The 23857-nt window shown below is 41.6% G+C and overlaps 1 long non-coding RNA gene across 1 annotated transcript; it reads left to right on the top strand.

Annotated features, from left to right (window-relative positions):
• Nucleotides 1-10210: 10210 nt before the first annotated feature.
• LOC112430295 (uncharacterized) lies at nucleotides 10211-17431 on the top strand. Its single transcript, XR_003022002.2, has 2 exons — nucleotides 10211-10602; nucleotides 10734-17431. It is a non-coding gene; the product is annotated as an uncharacterized LOC112430295 (long non-coding RNA).
• Nucleotides 17432-23857: the final 6426 nt, after the last annotated feature.

The following is a 23857-nucleotide window of genomic DNA, read 5'->3' as shown; positions in this document are numbered from 1 at the left end:
CTGTTGAATAGGAAGTGTTGCAAATATGTAACAATTTCTTCTCAACATCATCCTGCTGAGATGTTGAACAACGTTTCAGCTGGCAAGAAACTACACGTTACCTAGCAACGGCAAAGGAGCATTGCTGTGACTGAACTCTTTCTAAAAGTGGTGCAGATAACAGGGTTTCACACAAGTACTGAGCCCCTCCTGAGATAGAAAGCCAGTGGTATGTCCACATAAATGCTGAGGCCTTACAATAACATTCATTGGTTAAGCAGTTCAATTTCAAAAAGTGATATCATTACTTGTAACTGTGGGAGGGGAGCTCTTAGTGAGTAGCAACAGTGCTGACTTTGACTTTTCTTAGATTTGCTTTTTCAGTACCAGAAGCAGTAGTAATGGAAGAGAAAAAAAGAGATTGATATAAAAATCCAACAGTAAAGGAGAAAAAAAGTTGCCAAGCAATATTCTTACTGGATTTAGTTTTGACCTTTAGGAACTTTAAAAACATCTCGCAACAATTCAAGTGACTGTGTGGGCAGGGTTTAACTCCTTCACGAAAGCTGCAAATATTTCTCTGTGAAGGTGCTCTCCTATACTTGTGGCTCTCCTGACTCGACTGTGTTCAGCGTAGGGAGGAAGGCAGTTGCACATTTAAGTGACAAATTTGCTGAAAATGCTTGCACGACAAATCTTTAAGCTTCATTATTTATCCAACAAATCACTACATTTGGGAGGGCGATGCAGTGGTTAGCACTGCTGCATCACAGCAAGAGGGTCCTGGGTTTGAATCCACCAGCTGTCTAGTGCCTTTTTGTGTCGAGTTCTTCCTGCACTTGCATGGTTTCACTTCGGCACTATGACAGCTCGGATAATACATTTGTAAGTAAAGAAACTGTAGTAAATTGTTTCTCTGCTGTAAAGATTCTCTATGGCTTTCCTTGCTGACTTCTTGCCCTCATCATCTGTTCTGTGCAGCTTGACATGACTTCTGTGAAAAATAGAGCTGGTATTATTTTAAGCGCAGTGTGGAAAGCAGCTTCTGCGATGCTTTGAAACATGAGGTAGCACATCTGGTGAAACTGGAAGAATTGTCTTGAGTAGGTGCAAACAACTCCAGGGGCCACATCAAACCATATCTAATGTATCCTGGGCTAACTCTCTATCCCTACATAAAACTAAAAAACTAGTTTACTTTTTGGTGTTAAAGCCTAACCAAACAAACAGGAAAGGGCAAAACAAACAGTGAGTGAATCAGAATCCGTCTAAAGGTTTTCACAAGTCACCTTGAAAGGTCTGCTTTTCATTTCACCTCGTTAACAGCCTCCAAGTGATGTTTATAAATGCTCTTTTTAAACCTTTTTAACCCTAGAACACTATCGCCGGGTGATTTTCACCCGAGCAAATGTATTTACATAATTTTCAATATGTTGCGTTTGTCTGAGTGTGGTGGGTCTCTGGGTAGCTTCAGCATTGTCTTTGACGTCTTTGAAGGCGTGGGTGTTTCCCTACCCCAAATCCCGCTTTTTCCTACAGGCATGTGTTCGGGTGAATTTCACCCGGCAATAGTGATAGAGGGTAAAGTAGGTTTTGGGTGGATTTCACCCGGTGATAGTGTTAGTGTATAAAATCAGGTGATCTTGCCGCATTTCAAGGGTGACAACATTCAGGCTCACCATATTTACTGTCCCTCTTCAACTACAGCTGTCACCCTGTTGCAGGTTTAGTGTCTTTGGCATCTCAGCTAGTGAGTAACACAGAGGTAAGGTTTGTTTAACTTGGCAATTGTTAGCTGATTAGATTTCTTTTTCTTTTCTTTTTTTTAATCTAAAAGCTATGTTATGTAGCTAGCTGTGGCATGACCTTAGTGGGAACAATAAAAGCAAACAAAAGGCAGATCCCACAAGTGATGAAAGTTAAAGAAAATCACGCGCCAGGCTCCAGTGCATTTCCCTTTACCAAAGAACTAACCTTGGTGTCCTTCCTCCCTGACAAAGCTTCAAAAAAGAAGGTTGTACTGCTCCTGTCATCCATGCATACACAACCAAGCATAGGACCCACTCGTAGGCCCGAAGTGATTGAATTTGACAACAAAACAAAGGGAGGTGTCGATACTTTTTTTTTTTTTTTTTACAACTTTATTTATAGTTTTCCAACAAAACAGTCCAGAATTTCTTACAAAAGTTGCGAACCCTACCCCCCACCCCCATCCAGGTGGCATCCCCACAACCAGGAAGCACAATACACACAACACAAAAAAAAAAAAAAAAAAAAAAAAAAAAAAAAGGGGAGAAACACTCAAACCAATCTGTGACAGTCATTATAGCACCAACAGCCGGACCCCGGCACATGAGAGAAGAAACAAAGAAGAAAAAGGGAATAAAGAAATCCCAACAGTCAAAGTACGGGCATTGAGGAGACTATGGACAGCAGTCCGAGAAGAGAGCAAGAGCATAAATTACCAACAAGTAAAGAACAATAAATCAGGCAAAAGACAGACTCTTGACATGAGTTATGAACCGTGACCAGGTTTTGTCATATTTACTCTCCAAGCCGCGCACGGTATACCTAATTTTTTCCAGAGCTAATCCCAACATCACCTCTCTAATCCAATGGACGTAGGAAGGAGGGTTTGACGCCTTCCAGCTCAGCAGTATCAGACGGCGGGCATGCAACGAGGCAAAGGCTATTGCGTTTTCGTGGAGGGGAGAGAGTCTCAGCTCTTCCCGAGGTACACCGAAGATAGCTATCAAAGAGTCAGGCCGCAGTGTTTCACCCGATATAGCTGACAGTGATTGAAAAATTGATGTCCAGAAACCATACAGGGAGGGACATGACCAAAACATGTGCCCCAAAGAAACAGGAGAGTAATCACATCTAGGACAATTCGGTGCAACATCAGGGTACAGTTTAGACAGTCTGTCATTAGAATAGTGGAGCCTGTGGACGACCTTAAATTGAATCAGGCCATGTCTAATACAGAGAGAAGACGTATGTATACGCTGTATGGCTTTCTTCCAGATGTCCTCTGACATGAGTTCTCCAACCTCCCCTTCCCACGCCGCCTTAGGTTTGTCCCATGTATGAGGGCAGCTTTCAAGAATCAATGCATAAATCTTCGATATTGCTCTTTTAGTGGGCTGACTCACATTAAGAACTAGATACAGTAGGTCCTTAGAGGGCAGAGACGGGTACCCTGGGAGAAATTTAGAGGCAAAACTCCGAGCCTGAAGGTATCTGAAGTAGTGAGACTTTGGTAAGTTATGGTCTTCACACAAATATTTAAATGAGACAAAGCCATCCTCAGTGAAGAGATCTTGAAAGAAAACCAGACCGTTTCTGTGCCAGACTGCAAATGAATGATCTATTTGAGATGGTGTAAAAAGATGGTTGAACATTATCGGAGAAAAGCTACAAGTATTTGTCAAGTTAAAATGTTTCCTGAATTGACCCCAGATCTTAATTGAATTTTGAACCACCAAATTGGAGTTCAGCCCAGATGCTTTGACATTCAGTGGGAGAGGGGCAGTTAAGATCGAAATCGGAGAGATTGGGAGTGTAGCTCTCAGTTCCATATCTGCCCAGACTGGACCCTCCCCATCCGCAAACATGGTTATCCAATATGTCAGCTTGACAATGTTAGCAGCCCAATAATAGAATAAGAAATTAGGTAAGCCCAAACCACCATCAGCTCTAGCTCTCTCCAGGCTTGCTCTCCTTATGCGTGCAGGTTTTTTGTTCCATATGAACAAAGAGACAAAGCGATCCAGCTGGGCAAAATAGGATTTGGGGAGAAAGATGGGGATCATTTGGAATAGATAAAGAAACCTGGGCATTACAGTCATCTTCACCACATTTATCCGTCCTGCCAGCGAAAGTGGAAGTTTTGACCACCTACCCAGATCAGATTTAGTACTGTCCAGAATAGACCTGTAGTTATACTGGAAAATAGTCTTAATCGAGCCAGCTATTTCCAGTCCCAAATATGTGAATTTGTCATTTTCAATTTTAAAAGGCAAATCGTCATAAGTGGTCTGTTTTGCCAGATTGTTCAATGGAAACAGTAAAGATTTTGATAAATTAACCTTATACCCCGATATGTTGCTGAACTCCCGCAGCCAGCGGAAAAGGTGGGGCATACTCCCAATTGGGTCTGATATCTGCAAAAGGAGATCATCAGCATAAAGCAGAGTTTTATGAGTTACCTCACCCCTGGATATACCTTTAATCCTCTCATCAGATCTGATAGCAATTGCCAGCGGTTCGATCGCAATGTCAAACAGGAAGGGTGACAGGCAACAGCCCTGCCTCGTCCCCCTGTAGAGCGAAAAATATTCCGAAATCAGACCATTCATCCTGACTGCAGCCATAGGCGTTGAATATAGGACTTTAATCCATCTACAAAAAGTAGGTCCCATGCCGAATTTCTCCAGAACTGTGAAAAGGTAGGACCATTCGATTCTATCAAACGCCTTTTCAGCGTCAAGGCTCAGAATAACTTCCGGTTGTATTGTCGAATGGGGGGAGAATACCACATTAAACAGTCGTCTCACATTAAAAAATGACTGCCGTCCGGGAATGAAGCCCGTTTGGTCCTCATTAATAATGGTGGAAATAATAGGGTCCAACCGTAGTGCAAGAGTTTTGGTTAAAATCTTATAGTCACAGCACAAAAGACTTATTGGCCTGTATGAGCTACACTGTACAGGATCTTTATCTTTCTTTAGTAAGACTGAGATCGTGGCCTGGGTAAGCGTCTGCGGCAGATTGCCAGTAGCAAAAGATTCAGCATAAACTGATTCTAAAATAGGTGTGAGCTTCGAAGAGAATTCCTTGTAAAACTCCATGGGGAAACCGTCCGGACCTGGCGACCTTCCAGTCTGAGACAATTTAATAGCGTTCGTTATCTCTTCAATCGACAACGGCTGTTCCAAAGGCGACTGAGCGTCCGGAGAGAGCTTGGGAAGATCCAGCGAGTCAAGAAACGAGTAGATCTCGGATGAATTACTGCCCACCTCTGATTGATATAGGGTAGAGTAAAAATATTTGAACTGGTCATTAATGACTCGGGGGTCGTGAGATATCGAATCAGCACCTATTTCAATTCCCGAAATCACGCGCTCAGCTGACCGCTGTTTGAGCTGAAGTGCAAGGAGCCTCCCCGCTTTATCTCCATGCTCATAATATACCTGCCTGGATTTAAAAATATTTCTTTCGGCTCTCCATGTCATAAGCGTGTCAAATTCAGTTTGCAACAGTAATTTCTCCTTAGAAAGATCCGGCGTAGGTGAAAGAGCGTAACGCCTATCCATATCCGCAATCTTGTCAGCCAGTTCTTTAAGTTGTTTAGAGTGCTCCTTGTCTCTGTGTGCCACATAAGAAATAACTTGGCCCCTAATGTAGGCTTTCATAGACTCCCACAAGACTCCCCTCGACACATCCTGGGTGTCATTAATTTCCAGAAAGAAGTCAATCTGATTGCTGAGAAACGTTTTAAAGCGTTCACATAAAAGTAATAGGGGGTCTAGCCGCCACGTTCGTTGGGGCGCTACATTACCTGGAAAAACCAGACCCATCTGCACAGGGCTATGATCTGACAACACTATACTGTGGTATTTGGTGCTGGAAATTAAGGGAAGTAGCTGGTTATCGACAATGAAGTAATCAATCCTGGAGTAACTATGATGTACAGGGGAAAAAAAGGAAAATTGCTTCGTAGATGGGTTTGTTGCACGCCAAGGGTCTGATAAGCCGTAAGAACGAAGTAGGGAATTAATAGCCACTGCTGCTGACGAGAGGGTGTTGCTCGACCTTACGCTTGATCGGTCCAGCTGGGGAGAAAGGACACAATTAAAGTCTCCACCTAGAATTAGTTTATAGGAGACAAGGTCTGGGAGAGTCGAAAAAAAATTAAGAAAGAACTGTGCGTTGTCCCAGTTAGGTCCATAAATATTAGCCAGTATTAGTGGTGTGTTAAACAGCTTGCCCACTACAACAACATATCTGCCATTAGGATCTGATATCACTTCAGAGTGTTCAAATGGAACCCCCTTCCTAATTAAGATTGCTGTTCCCCTGGCTTTGTAGTTAAAACGTGAATGATATATTTGTCCAATCCACTTACAACCTAATCTTTTTTGGGAGTTAGTATTTAAGTGTGTCTCCTGTAGAAACATCACGTCAGGTTTAAGCGATTTCAAATGACTAAATACCTTGCTTCTTTTAACCAAATTATTCAGCCCTTTGACGTTCCAGCTAATGAATGAGACCGATTTCTGTTGATTATTCACATTATCCAGCGTCATAGTGCCACAATCGATAATAGACTGATCCTGCACGTTGGTTATATCTCAGTGTTTCAGTGCCTGTTTGAGCCACAACATAAACCACAGATAAACCCAAAGCAAAACTAACAAAAACAAACAGATAAACATAGATAAACCTCTCACCATCCTGGACCCCTGGGCTGGTCTTCCACAAACCTGAGACTGCCCTGAAAACACTCCTCTCTCTCCTAGGCATATAACACGTTTACACTAGCTTAAACTCTTACATGAACTCAGCAAAGACAGAACAAAGTATAATAGGACCCTTGACTCAGCATCATTATTGCCGCATGCATGTCGGCACCCATCCACTTACAGGCCGGTACGGCTCTGAACACTCACGGTTGGAAAATAATCCCACAAGAAAGGGGTAAAACCCAATAAAAATAATGACACTGGTGATAAGAAAAAGGGGATTAATTAATCAGAATACATCAAAAAGCAAAATAAAAGCACTGTTGGGGTTATGGTGTCGGGCTGGAACTAAGACCAATGAGGATACCGAAGATATTCTGAAATAAAATATTCCCCAGGCCACATGACATCCACAGAAATCCCCAACATCTTATAGCTATACCTCGTCCAATCATAAAGGGCACCCAACCGTAGCGTGGCGACGTTCACCAGTCAATGCACAGCCTGTGCAGACTACCTCAATGGTAGCACGCAGCGTGTGATACTTGTTGTGGTCCGTGAATTAACTGTCACTCTCCCTCCGTCTCCCGTGGGCGCAGATTGGTCTCGACGTAGTGCCTTGCCTTGGTCGGGTCTTCGAAAGACATCTGTTCGCCAGCCGGGGTCGTGATTTTCAATGTAGCTGGATACAGGAGACCATATTTCACTCCCGTACACCGGCGAAGCAATCTTCTCACCTCGGTAAAGGCCGATCTCTTCTTTCTAACGGTGGCCGAGTAATCTGGGTAGATGTAGAAACGCTTCCCATTACGGGTAATGGGACCTGCCCCCATGGCCTTTCGAAGAACATCCACTTTCTCCTGAAAATAGTGGAACTTGACGATTATCGGTCTCGGGGCATCTCCATCCTTTGGCCTCGGCTGCAGGCTCCTATGCGCCCGATCGAGCGTCGGCGTATAGTCGAGGGCGAGCGCTTCCTTCAACAATTCAGCCACGGCTTTCTCCGGTCGAATATTTCCGAATCCCTCTTCCACTCCAATTAGTCTGCAGTTATCACGACGTTGCCGGGACTCCAAATCATCAGCCTTGTCTGCCAACCGGACGACTTGGGCAGATAGCGCATCAACTTTAGCTTCCAGTGCTACAACACGGTTAGCCTGGCCATTAGCTTCCTCCTCAAGATCATCAGTGCGGGTCGAGAGCGTGGCGTTTTCTTTCTGCATGTCTTCGATAGCCTTCGCAAACTCTGCGCGCACACTCAGGACCTCTGACCTTAAATCACCCGCCAAGTCGTCTATTTTCTTGTGTAGTTCACCTGCAGCTGCCATCACAGACGAGTCGATCTTGGCTAGCACATTCTGCTCCGTTTGCTTTATGGCAGCCATGATTGTGTCGAGATCCGGCCCGGCCCCCACCCCCGCGGCCGGATCCGCACCAGGCAAGTCCGAGGCATCAGGCCCCGGCTTCTGCTTGAGCGATTTAGGCTGTCTGTTGTGGAGCCCAATAAACCCCAAAGCTCTCTCCATAGCAGCCTAATACTACCCTAGTGCTTCTAGTTTTGCGCTATTGCCGGCATACTTCCTCTTTGACATAAATCAAATCTTAGCCAGAGCTATGAAAGAAATGTTTCTGGGTAAACAATCTGAATGGTGATACTGTCATTTTTATATGGCTATTACAAATAACACAAGGTATTTCTTAATAAGATTTAAAGCAGCAGCGCTATCTAATGTCTCTTTAATAATGGATTCTAAATGGTTAATGATTGGTTTGCAGAAAACCATATAAATGATTGTTTTGAAGTTATAATGGAGATTCTAAATCTTGGTTTAACCCTAGAACACTATCGCTAAAAATAGTAACACCATCACTAACGCCGGGTGATTTTTACCCAATATAATATACCCAACAAAAAGTACTTGTCATCAAAATATATAAAATATATGACAACACATGACAAATTAGAGGGGTTTTCTTTTATTTTCAGCTGTGCCATATCTAACAAAATGGAAAAAAAAAGTTTCATGGGGGGACCCTAAAAAATGCTCCAAAATTTCTGGAAAATTAGCAGTTGGAGAACAAAACAAATCCTAAACAAAAATATAATGATGCTGGAAACTTGGTCTTTGGTCCACCCATTCCTGGGATATTTGAGTCTTCCCTGGTGAAGGCACAGTCTCCTTGACACGCGAACAGCTGCAGGAGAGAGAAACAAAAAATGGCATTTTTTGAGTGGGTAAAAATGACCAGTTGACTAAAATATTTGTTTTTACCATATGAATTCCCTTGGAAATCACCACTTGTTGATAGTTATTCATAACCACTGCACTAAATAAGGATAACATGCAAATTCCAGGACCACTCTTACTTACCTATTCCTTACATGCAGTCAGTACACACAGGGTAGTAATGGCGTGGACACACCGGTCGACGGCAGACATGGCACCTGTATCGCGTCTTCCTGTCCAAGCCTGTGGGGCACACCTCACTAAGGGACCACTGCTTTCTGCTGCCACTGGTCGTGCCTCACCTTCAAGAGTGCCAGGGGTAGGGATGTCGAGCACGCTACAGATCAGGACTCTGAGTTGACGTGACAGATTTGAAGAGGGGAGCCTCTGCTCTGCCCATGGTTTGATGAGTGCCAATGCCAAAGCCTGCATATAAGGCCTCCTCTGCATTTGGTTTTCATTGCATTCTCATTGTGAATGATCCATGAGTTTATCACATCAGCATTGATCATGCCATAGAACACGCAAAGGGGCCATCTCTTGGTTTTTCTTCCACAACCATAGTGAGCGCACATCTGGTCAAAAGTATCGACACCTCGAGGGGAGGGGAGAGAGCAGCGACATGTGAAGACGTGTTTTTGCGAGCTCTGCTTAGATTGACCATTTGCGTAATTTTCCCGCTCCCCTTCTAGTACATCCCGGCGCGAACCCGTCTCACAAGTGCCTAATCTTTCGAATCAGTTGTATTTTGTAGTCTAAAGCTGTTCGACATGCCTAAATCGCTCAAGCAGAAGCCGGGGCCTGATGCCTCGGACTTGCCTGGTGCGGATCCGGCCGCGGGGGTGGGGGCCGGGCCGGATCTCGACACAATCATGGCTGCCATAAAGCAAACGGAGCAGAATGTGCTAGCCAAGATCGACTCGTCTGTGATGGCAGCTGCAGGTGAACTACACAAGAAAATAGACGACTTGGCGGGTGATTTAAGGTCAGAGGTCCCAGGCTTCATTTCTACTCCATCAGTAAACACAAACTGTCTGCCTGTTATCCAGCTTTACAAGTGTACTAACTTTATAGCTGAAGCACACATAAAGCTATTTTCAAAACTTTTAGGTTTCAGACAGTCATTTTTTTAAGTATAATTTATGTTTACTTACTTATACTGGTTTGATCTATTTACAGTCCCATTACGCACAGAAAAGTTTAGTATGATGCTTATTTCTTTGAGCTCATTTGGCTACAGTTGTTGATTAACCTAAAAGTACCACTGAGGTATCATTATAAAATGTAGTGGACAAATCATTTTCATGTTCTAAATATGGCATTAACAAAATCAACCACTTCAAGTTTTTAAACCTTTTGTCTTTACATGTCCTACATGAAAAAAAAAAAAAAATAATAATAAAAGAAAAATCCAAATGAATAGCTAAACCACTGTAGTTTTAGGGAACAGCGTCATATTTATCAGGTTTAAAAAAAACAAAACAAAAAAAGGATGTGTTAAACTTCTGCCAAGGCTGCTCTGTATTTTCCACTTTTGAAGAAAATATAATCTGATCAAACATTATTCAGCTTTAAATATTGTTCAGCTTTAAAGTTACTGTGCAACTGTGTAATAAAAATGTGTGCTCACGACTTTGGCCTTGAGAGCGATAAGAAGCGATCGCCTCATCCTGCAGGCGAAAGATATCTGCAAGCGAAGAGACTAGAACACCCAAGGCCGATTTCCTTTTATGGAGTTGTTTTTCTGCTAATGCAGCACTTTCCTCACAACCCCCTCCTGTAAGTTTTAGAGAATATATACCCATCCTCACAGCAAATATTTGGAATCTTTTGATGTGAGCTGTTTTGAGAGGTTGTCTCTGTCTCAATAAAAGTTCACTGATTCCCCATCTGCAGCAGGTGTCCGGTTGTCTTCATTCTCCGCCAGCCTGGTTAAGTCTATTCCTCCTTAACATCTAAAAGAACCTATTTAATGAAGGAAGACGGGTTCACTTTGTGTTTAATATTATTCTATTGCTGTTGTTGTATTTTTTTTATATCCTTCAATTGGCGTCACGAACAGGATCCGCTCCAGGTCAAACTGGAACGGGAGGGAGGACATCGGCCGTGGTCTGAGTGAACGGAGTTTGGACAAAAGCTGTGTACACACAAAAAACAAGGTAAGCAGACCTTTTATTTCTGCTATATTGAACATTATAAAAATACTTAGTGTCCAAACTCCTAGTAATTCATAACCAAAATTGTCTGGCTTACTTAAGGCTTGTTGAGAATCAGACAAGTGAATAAGAGATAAGTGAATAAGAAATAAGTGAATAAGTGAATAAAGATAAGAGTGAACTGAGGTCTGACCACGGTTGCAGCCGACGGGTTTGCTCTCCGGTGTCGGATAAATACCTCAGTGCAGGTCTGGGACCTTGAAAGGGTTTATTAGTAACGCCTTTCTAAACAAATTAAAAGGTTAAAGGCCTTGAGAATATTTTTTAGTAATATTCTCTAAACTACAGAAGGGTTAGGAAGGCCCAGAGGACTTTATTAGAAAAGATCCTCTAAAACTTAAAAAAGAGAAGTACTGGTTGGAGTCCAAAGGACGGGTCCCTTTGATCAATAGGAGAAAACGGATCTCTTCTTAAAACCCCGATGATTTTAGTGTTTTAAATGTTTTGATGTTCTGTTTGATATTGGACACACATAAATACACGCTGAATGCTTGCTGTGGAACACTGGGCAGGACAGTTTGGTTCTCCGTTGTTCACAGATTACACAATTAAAGGAACTAGGTTCCTCTTTTGGTTAAAATAATACACCACACATAGAATTTTTTTACACATTTATTACATACATAAGGAGGGTAATGAGTGACTGCAGGTAATGTATGAAGTGTGAATGAGACGTGTGAACAAGGTGACAACCAACTAGCACCCCTATCAGGAAGCTCTAGGCAAGGTTACCCGCCAGACTCCGGTTTGGTAGAAGCTTGGTAACACCTGAAGGGATATTTCAGTGCTGACTCACCTTTAAAGCAGCGCCCCAGCTGATTAGTGCCTAACAGAGGCAGAAACCCAGCTGGCCCAAATTCTCCTTTAAAATCAATAAAAGAACACTCCTCCATTGACAGTAAAATGGATGGAGAATTAGATCGAGAAACTAATGATGATGGTTGGGGTCCCGGTGTTATTCTTAGCACATTGGGAGAACAATTAACATGTGTTGAGACAGTTATCAACTCCACACACCAGCCTAAAGAAGCAAAAAAGCAGAAAGAGTCATTGAGGAAAACAGCTGAAAGATGCTTTTAAATTAGTCAAAAATTTAGCAACACCAGCAGAGAAATAGAGAAGTGAGATAAAGTTGTTCTGGCATATGGTGTTTTCTTAGGAATTCGAGCGCTATCGGGAGGGCGTTCCCGAGGTGTGTATTGATCAGCAAGGCTAGGCCTGGGCTATAGGTGCTTTTAAATTAGTCAAAAAGTTAGGGGTAACCTCTTCTGGCATATGTCCATGCGGGCCCGTGTGTAAATAGAACATAAATTACCGGTGTGTGTAAATAAAGTGTAAAATAGTGGTATAAACTGTCTGTTGAATCACTCCTGAGTGTTGAAAAAAGGAAAAACTCTTTTCTGCTCTCTCTGAGAGAGGGGCTGTGTGTGTGAGACAGGAAGTGTGCATGCCCATAGAAGGAAAGAGATGAGGTAAACTCTGTGCAGATAGACCGAAGTAAAAAAAAAAAAAAAAAAAGGAAAAGGGTCTCTCTCTGTCTCTGTGAGAGAAAAAAGGTGGGGGCCGAGTGAGCCCGCGGGGCCGAGCGGGTCCGCGGGAGCGAGCGTGTATGCTGTATGAGGAAGAAGGGGGTGAGAGGGAGCGAGTGAAAAGAGTAATCGAGTATTTGGTGATTTTTTATTATTTCAGAGGCACTGGGTAAGAGTTTTGACTTTAGCTATGAGAGTTGTGAAAAGAGCAGGTTTTTCTTTTGTTGTAGACTGTGAGTAATCGGTGTTTTTCTGCCTATTGTGCTGCGTGGAAGACACAGAAGTGTAGAAATGTTTGTGGTTTATCTTTGTTTGACGTTTTATATAGAGTTGGTTGATTCAGGGTGATTTCTCCCGTTTAAGGGAGGAGTTGCATTGTGGTTATGTTAAAGCTTTGCTGTAGGGGTATGTGTGTGATTTTGTGCTGGCTTCGCATGTTTAAATGGATGCATAGAAGTTTGTCAGTGAGAAATTGTTATGGTGGGGTTTTAAAGTTAGTAAAGAGTCAAACAACGCCCGCTGTTTTAAAAAGGCCCAAAACATCATAAAAGACACCTCACATCCTGGCCACTCCCTGTTCGAACTGTTGCCCTAAGGCAGACGGTACAGGGCAATCAGAGCAAGGACTAATAGACTCAAACACAGCTGTTATCCAACTGCAATAACACATCTGAATACTACAAAAATGTCCACCATGCCACTCTTGTGTTAATCTATGCACGGTCTGAAGCACGACGTTGGGAATACTTAGTATTTTAAGTATTCTATCTATTTTATTGATTGAATTTTATTGTTTTTTATATTTGATATTACTAGGGATGATGCAATGATCGGGGACCATTCTTAATGTCGTCGGTCTCATGACAATGACAATAAAGTTTTTGATTTTGATTCTGATTCTGAAATACACCCTCCTCAAGAGTTCAATGATTTAGGCAGTTATGTTTATACAAATACTAAATGTATGTTTAGTGTCTTCATACAGGTGTTTTTTCTTAACCTGGAAGCCTGAGTACGGCAGCAGAAGACAGGCCAAGCTTTGGCTAAAATTCACGGCTGGACACCAGAGTTGTCCTCACCCCTCCCGGTAAAACAAAAAAGAGAGAATGTAGTTTGAGGCGGGTTTTTCTTGCTGAACTGCTCTGGGTGCTGTGTCCCTGAATCTCACCGGTGTTAACCTCTGGCGGAAGACATGGAGAAAAGGAAAAGATGTTCCTGGTAAATCACTGAAACAAATAAAACCACACACAACCAGAGAAAGATATGAGAAGGGTGAGGAACAGACACATGTGCGTGTTAGAGAAATGCCTCGTTTGAGAAACAGTTAAAGTAACCCATATACAGACGCACCCATACATGCAATGAAGAAACAGCTTACATACATGTGCACGTACATGCAAGGTTAAAGTAGCGACACTTAACATACACCTGTTTTTAAATGATATAGTTTATACATTACTGACAATTAAACGCTTTGGGTTGCAGGACAACAACGTAACGTCAAAAGACAAAGACACTGGTCTGAGGATTAAGTGAGGACACGACAAATTTAGTGGTTAAAAGGGTCGACTTGGGACATGTTTTTGTTGATTGTTTAAGACAAATGACTACTGAATGATAGGAAATTCCTTTTTAGGTTTCTAAACAGGATCTTAAGAATTTTAGCACGTACCTGTGTTGTCCTGTCAACTTGAGGGGTTATGAGTTGATTATATGGTGAAAAAAAAAAAAAAAAAAAACAAAAACAAAAAAGGGGGGAGACGAGATCTCGTTGTTTCTCCCCTCTCGGGATAACACAGCCAACACAGCACAGCCAACACAACATCATTTTCCTGTTCGCCTGTTTTGTTTTGTTTTTGTTTTTTCTGAGAGCCGAAGCTGACCTGGACTCCTACCCTCCCCTCTACCATCGTTGCCCTCTCCGCGACCATCTTTGACCCTTTGACCCCTGAAGGCCACAGCAGCTGGACTCACAACAACAACTTGAGGATGTCAACAGTGCTGCAAAAGAGTGATCTCATGCAGCAGAGACGGAGAGCACTAAACCTAAAGCCCGTTTCACTACACGGGGGAAATTCCCAGGCTGCGTCAGCTGACAGAGCTGTGACGAGACGCGCATTAAGCCCGGAGGAAAAGGGACGGTGAGCAGAAGGATGCTGACCTCTGAGAAGAGCCGAACAGCAGAGCTGCAGAAGGCCGTGGAGCAAAGTAAGGACAACAGAAACAGACCCAAAGAGGAGGGGAGGACCCTAGGCCATGCGTCAGGCCGCTGGTTTACCTAAACTACAGAACAGGAAGGTGATGAACACAAACATATACCAACACACGAACACACACTTCTGCATGCGCCTACTTAGAATGAAGGGAAACACACACATGAACACTTATGCACTTGTTGAGGGAGTAAAAACTGATACATACCCATGCACTAAAATCAAAATGTTGATTTAATTTACTAAGAAGTGACACACAATGCTCCAGCTGCTGCAATGAAGAATGCTTTACTGACAAAGGCTCAATGCTGCACACAACAAAGTCAAATACAGAATTTGCTATAATAATAAGCCCAGAGGGCATTTGTGTGGTCTGGGGAGCAGAGTCCGGAGCGGTTTGGTTATGAAAATGATGCCCGTGCGAGATATCTGGGGCTTAAGGCCTCGACTTAATTGTTTACTCTACACTAAAAAGAAAAGAAAACACTCTGAGCAGTGGTGCAGAGTGAAAACGAGGAATTAACAGTGTGAGTTTTATTTCAGAGCGCCACGTCATTGTGATGGAGATTTAATAAAGGAGGAACACACGGACAAAGAAGAAGAGAAGGGGGGCAGCCCTTGAACGCGATTGCCTGAGGCATTAAAGTTCTGTGCTAAATTCTGGTTTCCAGTGTGAGAAAAGTCACGCAGTGCCAGTAGTAGAGCTAGGTTGAGTGATGATTCTAAATTACTGTAAGTAAATCATCGTACACCGTTCAAGTTTCATGATAACGGGGATCTAGACTTTGTTGAACCCTAGGCAATTTGAACAGGTAAAAGTCGAGTGGCCAAGTAGCAGTTGAATAAAAGTCATTGAATAAGTGTTGAAATAAACTGGCAGAATTAAGAGAATTAAAACATTTCAAGAGCTCAACTTACTTAATGGTTCAATTTTGTTTCACGAACGCAAAACATATAGGTTTATGAATATGAAAAGGTTGAGGTGGTGTTGATTTGACTCTGTGTAGGTTTAGGTTGGTACTTTTATTGATGGGAAGAATATTCAGTGACAAGTCCTAAGACCCGGGCGTCTGCATTTTGTTTTTGTTATTTTTCATTTTATTTTGTTTTATGTTTACTGATTTTTGTTTGTGAATCTTACCATTTACATTTTCTTCCCTACAGGGTTACAGTTTTAATGTTTTTCTATTACAGGATTTCTGGGCGGATGTGTGAAGAAACGGTGTTTATGGGTTAGGAGTTGGGGATGCTATTACACTGTATTCTGGTGAGAGTGTTGGGGGAGACACACCCTGTCTTGAAAACTGTGATTCTTTTACAGGAAATGTTTTATAGCACCTATGGAATGAGGATGTCTGACTACGGTCAATGTGCTGCTAATGTTTGCTTTGCTTTGGTGAGAGGGGTGCAGTAGAAAACAGACAAGTGACATGACAACAAGTAATAATAACAGATAACAAATTTGGGGACAGTTTGACCTAGAGCCCACTAACTGGCCATTAGGGTCTCTCTCTCTCATTGCCCAAAGGGTGAATAAAGCAAATTGTGGCAATAATAGTGATTTAATGATTGGAGAAACCTGAACATGATACTTGTCTGTTGAGCTGAATCGTTTATTACTCTTATGATTTTCCGGTGGGACTATGAAGATTTTTTGGTACAGATTGCAGGTTGTTGCTCTTTAACTCCTAGAACACGCCCTTGGCGAGGTGGGGGGAACTGGACCACCTTTCTGTGCCCCATCATCCTCTATTAGACGACATCCAAGCTAAGTAAACATGTCTTGGCCCTTTCCCCCTGAAATGACAGGCAGGCAAAGATGTTGCGTCTTTGTTTGCTTCCTGGCCCTGGGTCTCATTCCCATTGGCATAATCCTGATCTGTGAAGGGCCCCCGACACTTCTGACACCTTAAAGTTCAAAAGCTTGGCCCCCTTCTGACAGTCCCAATCTGACAAATGTAGCCCGTAGGGTCTTGCCCACTACTTCCTCTCCAGTTTTACCATATTCACTTTTGAATGTCCTTAGCAGTTACCGTTCTGAGTTTATTTTACGGTTGATTTATTTTTTCACATTTTCACGTTTATATCTCTCATTATTATAGTATACTCTGTACTCTCCACATTTTTATCATTACTTATGCTTTTTGGTTGCTGAGTTACAGGAACTGTTAATTTTGTGTCACTACCCTGGTTGCACTAACTCGTTGTACCCTTGTGTGCAGGACAGCTGTTACTGCTTTCATCGGGAACCGAGACTGCTTGCAGCCGACCCCTGGGCAGGGTGGTGCCTGGACTCTTTTCTCCTCATCTGCAATGACAGATAAAGACAAATGATAAGACCCGAGGAGTTTTTCGAGCCAGGCTTCGACACGTCTCTGTGTTCCTTTGAATGTTACTTATTTTTGTGTGTTGACCCATTTAAGATGGGTCAAAAGGGGGATTTGAAGAAAATATAATCTGATCAAACATTATTCAGCTTTAAATATTGTTCAGCTTTAAAGTTACTGTGCAACTGTGTAATAAAAATGTGTGCTCACGACTTTGGCCTTGAGAGCGATAAGAAGCGATCGCCTCATCCTGCAGGCGAAAGATATCTGCAAGCGAAGAGACTAGAACACCCAAGGCCGATTTCCTTTTATGGAGTTGTTTTTCTGCTAATGCAGCACTTTCCTCACAACCCCCTCCTGTAAGTTTTAGAGAATATATACCCATCCTCACAGCAAATATTTGGAATCTTTTGATGTGAGCTGTTTTGAGAGGTTGTCTCTGTCTCAATAAAAGTTCACTGATTCCCCATCTGCAGCAGGTGTCCGGTTGTCTTCATTCTCCGCCAGCCTGGTTAAGTCTATTCCTCCTTAACATCTAAAAGAACCTATTTAATGAAGGAAGACGGGTTCACTTTGTGTTTAATATTATTCTATTGCTGTTGTTGTATTTTTTTTATATCCTTCACTTTCTAAAGTTCAAGAGCTCCACACTTAAATCTGAACTATTTTTTGCTTTGGTAAAAAAAAAAAAAAAAAAAGTAAAATTACTGTCAATACAATGGTAAGACATCTACATTCCTACATGTGTGGAGGACTCATTGTTGCAACAGAAATCTGGAAAGGCCCGATTTATTAATCTCTCACGTAGAGCTGGGCGATAGAACGATAACGATATGTATCGCGATATAACTTTTACTCGATAGAGAAATTAAGCTATCGTGATAGACCTCGCCGCTCTTGTCCTCTTAAAATAAAAAAAATAAAATAAAATAAAATAAAAAAAAGGTCAGCCAATCCAAACTAAGTAGCGCAGAGCCGAACCAATCACAGCCGCAGCGTCACGTCGCGTGACTTGTTACGTACAGCACAAGTGCCAAGCCGCACGTGTGTTTGTTTGGGAAGCAGCCAGCGGGTAATGGAGGAAATGAGTGTGCCGACTAGAAAAATCAACCGAGCGTGACCGAAGAGAAAACAGATGACGGTTCCAATGCCGGAGAGATTGTCGAACGGAAGAGCCATAGAAGTTCCGTAGTGTGAAGGTATTTCGGCTATTTCAAGTCTGACAAAAAACAGAGTAGCGTGCACTGTAAATTGTGCCGAAAGCAAGTCTGGAAATACAATAAACTGGTGCATGCGTCACACTGTGCGCCACGTTATTGTTTCAGTGAAATGAATTTCTACAATACTGTTACTGTTAATTCTACTCTCTGCAGTGTTTAAATGCTTACATATACACACAGTTACTGTCCGTCCACACATACGACTCGGTTCTGCTTCTATGCCGCAGCTTTGTTTACTTTTTCCCACCGAGGCTTCTAGACTTCTGATTGGCCAACATTTCTGCACGGTTAGGAATCTAGCGCCACCTGCTGCTTTGGCATGTTCATAGCAGCGTTTTTCTTCATTTCTGCCTTTGTGTGTGGACGGGATTATTTTTTAAAACGAAAACGGAAAATCTCCGTTTTCAAAAATACCCGTGTACGTGTGGACGTAGCCTCAGTCTCTGACTGGAAGCGCTAATTCGTCATTCGGCTTTTGTCAGACTAAAGTAACTGTTAAAACTGTTTGAAAAGCTCAGCTATACAACAAGGAGAGATTGAGAATTTCCTTTTAGTTCTCAGTTTATTTGATATTGACAAAAGTTAGTCAGTTTTGTCTGTTATTCTGTAAAACAAACTAAGATTTATTTTTAGAATTAATATTTTGTTTCTAAGTGGAATTGACAATTTAGTAGTCTGTTTCGTTTGTTCTATTTTGAAACTTAAACGCTTTAGCGGCTGCCTTTTGTGTAGTTTGCAATATTTGCCTTTATTTATCTGAAAAAGTCTCATGTTCCTTAAGTACATCTACCCTGTTGAACTTATTATGGGAAATAAATATTTAAATAAAAACAAGCTGCTGATTATTTCACATTTTACTTGTGAGCAACGGCACATTTAATTCTTACAAATATAGTTATTTGGCTTATATGGTGATAGATATCGTTATCGCCTGAAATGAAAAAACATATCGTGATATGAAAAAATCTCATATCGCCCAGCTCTACTCTCACGTTATTTGACACTTCCGCATGCTCGGGCAAGTTTAGAAATGGTCCCATTGTAAAATTCTGATAACAACCAATTTGCACATTTTCCTACACTTCCGGCATTATTTTAATTCATTTATTTAAACCACAATTAATTTATCTAAACCATAAATAACTGCTTTTGCGATCAGTGATCAGAGATCTAGCATGTTTCTAGCATGCATTGAATAAACTTTATTCCGTAGTACTAATTAACAACAATGTCATTGACTTTGGAAATTATTGTTGACGACAAATGATGCATCATCAAAACCATCAGGCATCTTCGTGAGAAGCGTACCATGAAACACCATAAGAACAATTCCCTATTAGTAATGTCAGATGGCCTGGACACGAATAAGCTCTAGATTCGACAACAATCCAGACCACACCAGGTGAATTTAGGAAAATATGCTTTGCAGGATTTCTGCACTCACTCTAAGCTGATCATTAGTAGAAATATATTCTAAGTTGGATGGATTTAGATTCAGTGCAGATTTCTGTATGGAAAATGCAGTATGAATGATAAAAGACTTGACTGTGGCTTACTTTGCTGTAAAAATTTAAGACATAATTGATTTTAGTGAAAAAGATGAGAACTGGAATGGATTGCTTAGCAGTGATGAGAAAAACCGTGCATGCTTAAACATGACTTTCCTTTGGTAGAATTTAAATGACAACAATGGCTCAAATACCAGATTTGACCATTCTGTTCATTCATGCCCATTATAAAAATGCTGAGATAAGCTGTGCAATAAAAAATATTTTTATATAAAAAGTTAAATAATATCTCAGATGCCCTGAAAGTTTTTATGTGTGAAACTACAATCTGAGAAAATAAAGTATCTTATTGTACCAGTAGGTAGTGTATTAGTATTGTATGTTTGAGGGGGGTGTTTATTTGTATCTTTGAATTTTATGGAGTACAACTTTGAACATACTTCTGTTTATGTTTTAACTATCGGAAAATTAGCAACCACTGTTGCAAATCAAGGAGGGAAAATGATGCACTTTGAGAAAATCCACTAGGGCAGGAAGGACAAAGGCCTTTATAGGATTTTAAACTTAAAATGTTCTTCGTGTAAACCAACAGACAAAACAACCAACTGTCAGAAAGATGTCAAATATATTAAGTGGTTTTCATTTATATTAAAAAAAACTCATAATCCAAAAATATAATTTATATATTTTTTAAAATTTGATTAAAGTTTTTATAGCTTATTTTTGCTGTTCTTGCTGTTTGTAACTAAACACAGCGTGTTCCTGTTTCTGTTACTGTTTCTATTTGTTATTGCACTGAGCATGTAAAAGAATTTCCCTGGAATAATAAACTTCTTATCTTATCTTAATTAGCAATAGGGTGTACATTCTTGCAGGACCTCTGGGGAATAAGCATTCACTCAGTGGTTGGAGTTTACTGAATAACACCACAACAAAACAAATCACATCTATATTGCCCACAGATTTGAGGACAAAAAAAAAGATGATCAGATACTTGGTTTAACCAAAGCTAGTGTATGCCAACATCAGAATAAAGCTTTAATGTTAATATTCAGTAAACAAGTGACCTCGTAGTGAGTGTGAGCTGTTAACTCAAAAGACACGACGTCGTAGTCTCATTCCAAGCGCTTTATTTGTCACGCCATTTTTTCATCCCCACAACAACACACCGCGGGCAACAGAAAATAACAAGTTAACAAAATAAAAGTATAACCACACCCCTGTAAACATTTGTATACATATATGTATATATTTATATAAACAAAAAAGGTTAAAGGTGAAACTCCCTTTTTTGTCAGACAATCAAAAAGTTGGGATTTTGAATCTGACTAACAAACCTGTCTGATTTTCTTGGCTTGTATGAGCTCTTTAATGCTGCTCATTTCTAGCCTCAGTCTCTTTTCTGTAACCTGCTTAGTAGACTTGAGTGCATCAAACAAGGAATGATTGTCAGTCACACAGATCAAAGGAAGAGCGTTCAGACCAGTGTTACCAGTTGTAAGCTCAGAAAAAAGTGTTGCCAGGAAGACAGCACTGTCTATTCCATCTGACATGGCAAGAGTTTCTCCTGCCAATGTACTTCTGACCACACGCCTGATTTTTTTGGACTGCCAAAAGACAGGACAAAACTTTCCTCCTTTACCCATAAGGACGATTAATGCCCCTCCTTGAGTACCGCCATCAGGAAGGTTGCCAAATGAAGCATCACTGAAAACAACCAATGCCAAATCCTCACTGTTACCCAAGTGCTGAAACTTAAGAGTACTTTCTCTGCCTTAAGTTTACGGACAACTTTGTTCACTTCATGAATAAACTGTACAGTTGCATCTTTGATATTAGATCCAAGGCTGCATGTGTCAAACATCACATCAGGCCTCGTTTATTTGGCAACCCACAAGATCTGTCCTATTTTTGACCTGAGTTGCTCACATTCCGTTTCACTTGGAAGCATCCCTCTGCACAGCCTGTGCTGCTTGTAACTGAACCGGTTGTAGGTTGTCAATGTAAAGTTGTTGATGCACCTCGATTACATCATTAACTGTACAAATGTCCATACCAACATAAGAAAAGCTGTCATGTTCTTCACGGCCCACAAGGAAGGTAGATTTCAGTACAGGAATGATATGAGTCGCAAAGTGACTTGAACTAACCCAAAGGAAATCATCAACGTGACATGCAAGCACTCCTGTAATCTCAGATTGTTCATTCTGCCAAGAGAACACTGCAGGATCAACCTGTGATCTTTTACCACCAGTTTTGAGCATAATGTCTTTGACCTTATTGTACCAATAAAGTGAAGCATCTGCAAGTCCATAAACACACTTTTTCAGTTTCCATAGAACATTGTCCTTGCCAGCTTCAGGTGCGGGACGAAGATAAACTGTCTCTTGACAGTTCCATTCCCTGCAAGAAGGCAGATTTAATGTCCATTGAATTTACTCTCTACTTGTTTTGACATATCACAGCTAGCACCAGTCTGAGGGACTCAGACGCACATGTTGGAGAGTCTGTCTGTAGTTCTTTAATATTTACCTCTTCAAACCCCCGTGCCACAAGTCAAGCCTTTGGGACACCATTAGTAGTTTCTTTGAGTGTACAGACCCATCTAGTAGACACACACTTTTGACCCAGGTCTTTCACTTCATCAAACACATCATTACTTTGCCAGCTCTCAATCTCCTGCTGCTTAGCAGAATCAAAGGAAATATCTTTTGTTATGAGTACATCTGCATCTCTGTTTTCAGCTTCAGTGCAAAGACCATCAACAAGTGACATGTCTACAGCTGTCTTTTCACCTTCACTACCATCACGCTCAAGATATTGCACATTGTACCAGTTTTTGTATTGCCCTTTTGCTTTTCCCGCTCTGCCTAGCACTCTGGCTGTGTGTTGAACACTGTTGTCTCTGTTTGTAAAAGTGATCAGCTGTCCTGCCCTTAACTTTACATTTGCAGAGGAGACATGATCAGTGGGTGTAGAGGGCTCATTTGCAGCTTGTGTGACAGACATGTTTTCTGTAGTGTTAGTTTCTCTGTCAATAATGATGTCTTCTTCCTCACTAATACTCTATTCACCATCGGGTATGTCAGTGTCATCATTTTCAACTGCGTCTTTGTTGTCATCATCAGTAGTACTGTGTGGTATTTGTTTATCTCCACTCTGTGCATCCACTTTACTCAACCTTGACTGGTGCACTCTTACAAGAGTCCCCCCATGTCTTACAAATACAACAGTTCCATCCTGCCCAATAACTACACCTGGACCCTTCCACTCTGTACAGTCGACTCGTTTGTAGTATACTTTATCTCCTGCCTCATATTTGTCATCTGTAGGCCTAAGTTGCTTGCGTATGCTCTCCTGATCCTTTCTGAAGATTCTGCCTCAGTAAATGCTTTCCTGGAAGCATGTAATGCTGATATATGTTCAGCTACTCTTGCACTTACAGTTGTGCCCTCTAAGGCAGGTGGCTTATCCATCAACACAGAAGGAAGGTTGGTGTTTTGGCCAAACACAAGTTGATGTGGACTATAACCATGTACATTAAGCATACTGTTTTTGGCCATAAGGGCCCAGTCTAACACAGTGTGCCAGTCACATCCTCGTTCCTTTTTTACCTTCAGGAGGATTTCTGTAAGTGTCATGTTATGTCTCTCCAGTAGTCCGTTGCTCCAGGGACTATACCCGTTGTTTTTACCTCAGTGTTGAAGTTTTCAGCCATGTCCCGAATCTCTGTGTTGTTTAACTCTCCGCCGTTGTCTGTGCAGAGCCGTCTGGGGGCACCGTGAATGCTTATCCAGGTGTGAATGAAGGAGTTGATGATCTCTGCAGCTTCCTTTGTCTTTACGATGCTGCCGGCTCTGAAGCGTGTGAAGTGGTCGATGATGTGAAGGTACCACACATTGGGCTCCAGCTCATGTAGATCCATTGCTACTGTCTCATTAATCAGAATCAGAATACTTTATTAATCCCGAAGGAAAGTAGGGTTACAGCAGGCAGCACGCTAATGGCGCATGCGCACTTACAAAGGAACCTTCTGACCAACTTTACACAAACATCACAATGGGGAGACATGTCAGAAAGGTAGGCTGATAGGAAAAAAAAACAACGAAAATACATAACATGAGGTAAGAGGAGGAGAAAAAAAACTCCACTCAGACTGAGCTCCTAGTGGGA

This window comes from Maylandia zebra, linkage group LG12 (genome assembly GCF_041146795.1).
Source record: "Maylandia zebra isolate NMK-2024a linkage group LG12, Mzebra_GT3a, whole genome shotgun sequence".
Classification (NCBI taxonomy): domain Eukaryota; kingdom Metazoa; phylum Chordata; class Actinopteri; order Cichliformes; family Cichlidae; genus Maylandia; species Maylandia zebra.
Note: the sequence above shows the minus strand (reverse complement) of the source record. Positions and strands in the feature narration are given on the sequence as shown.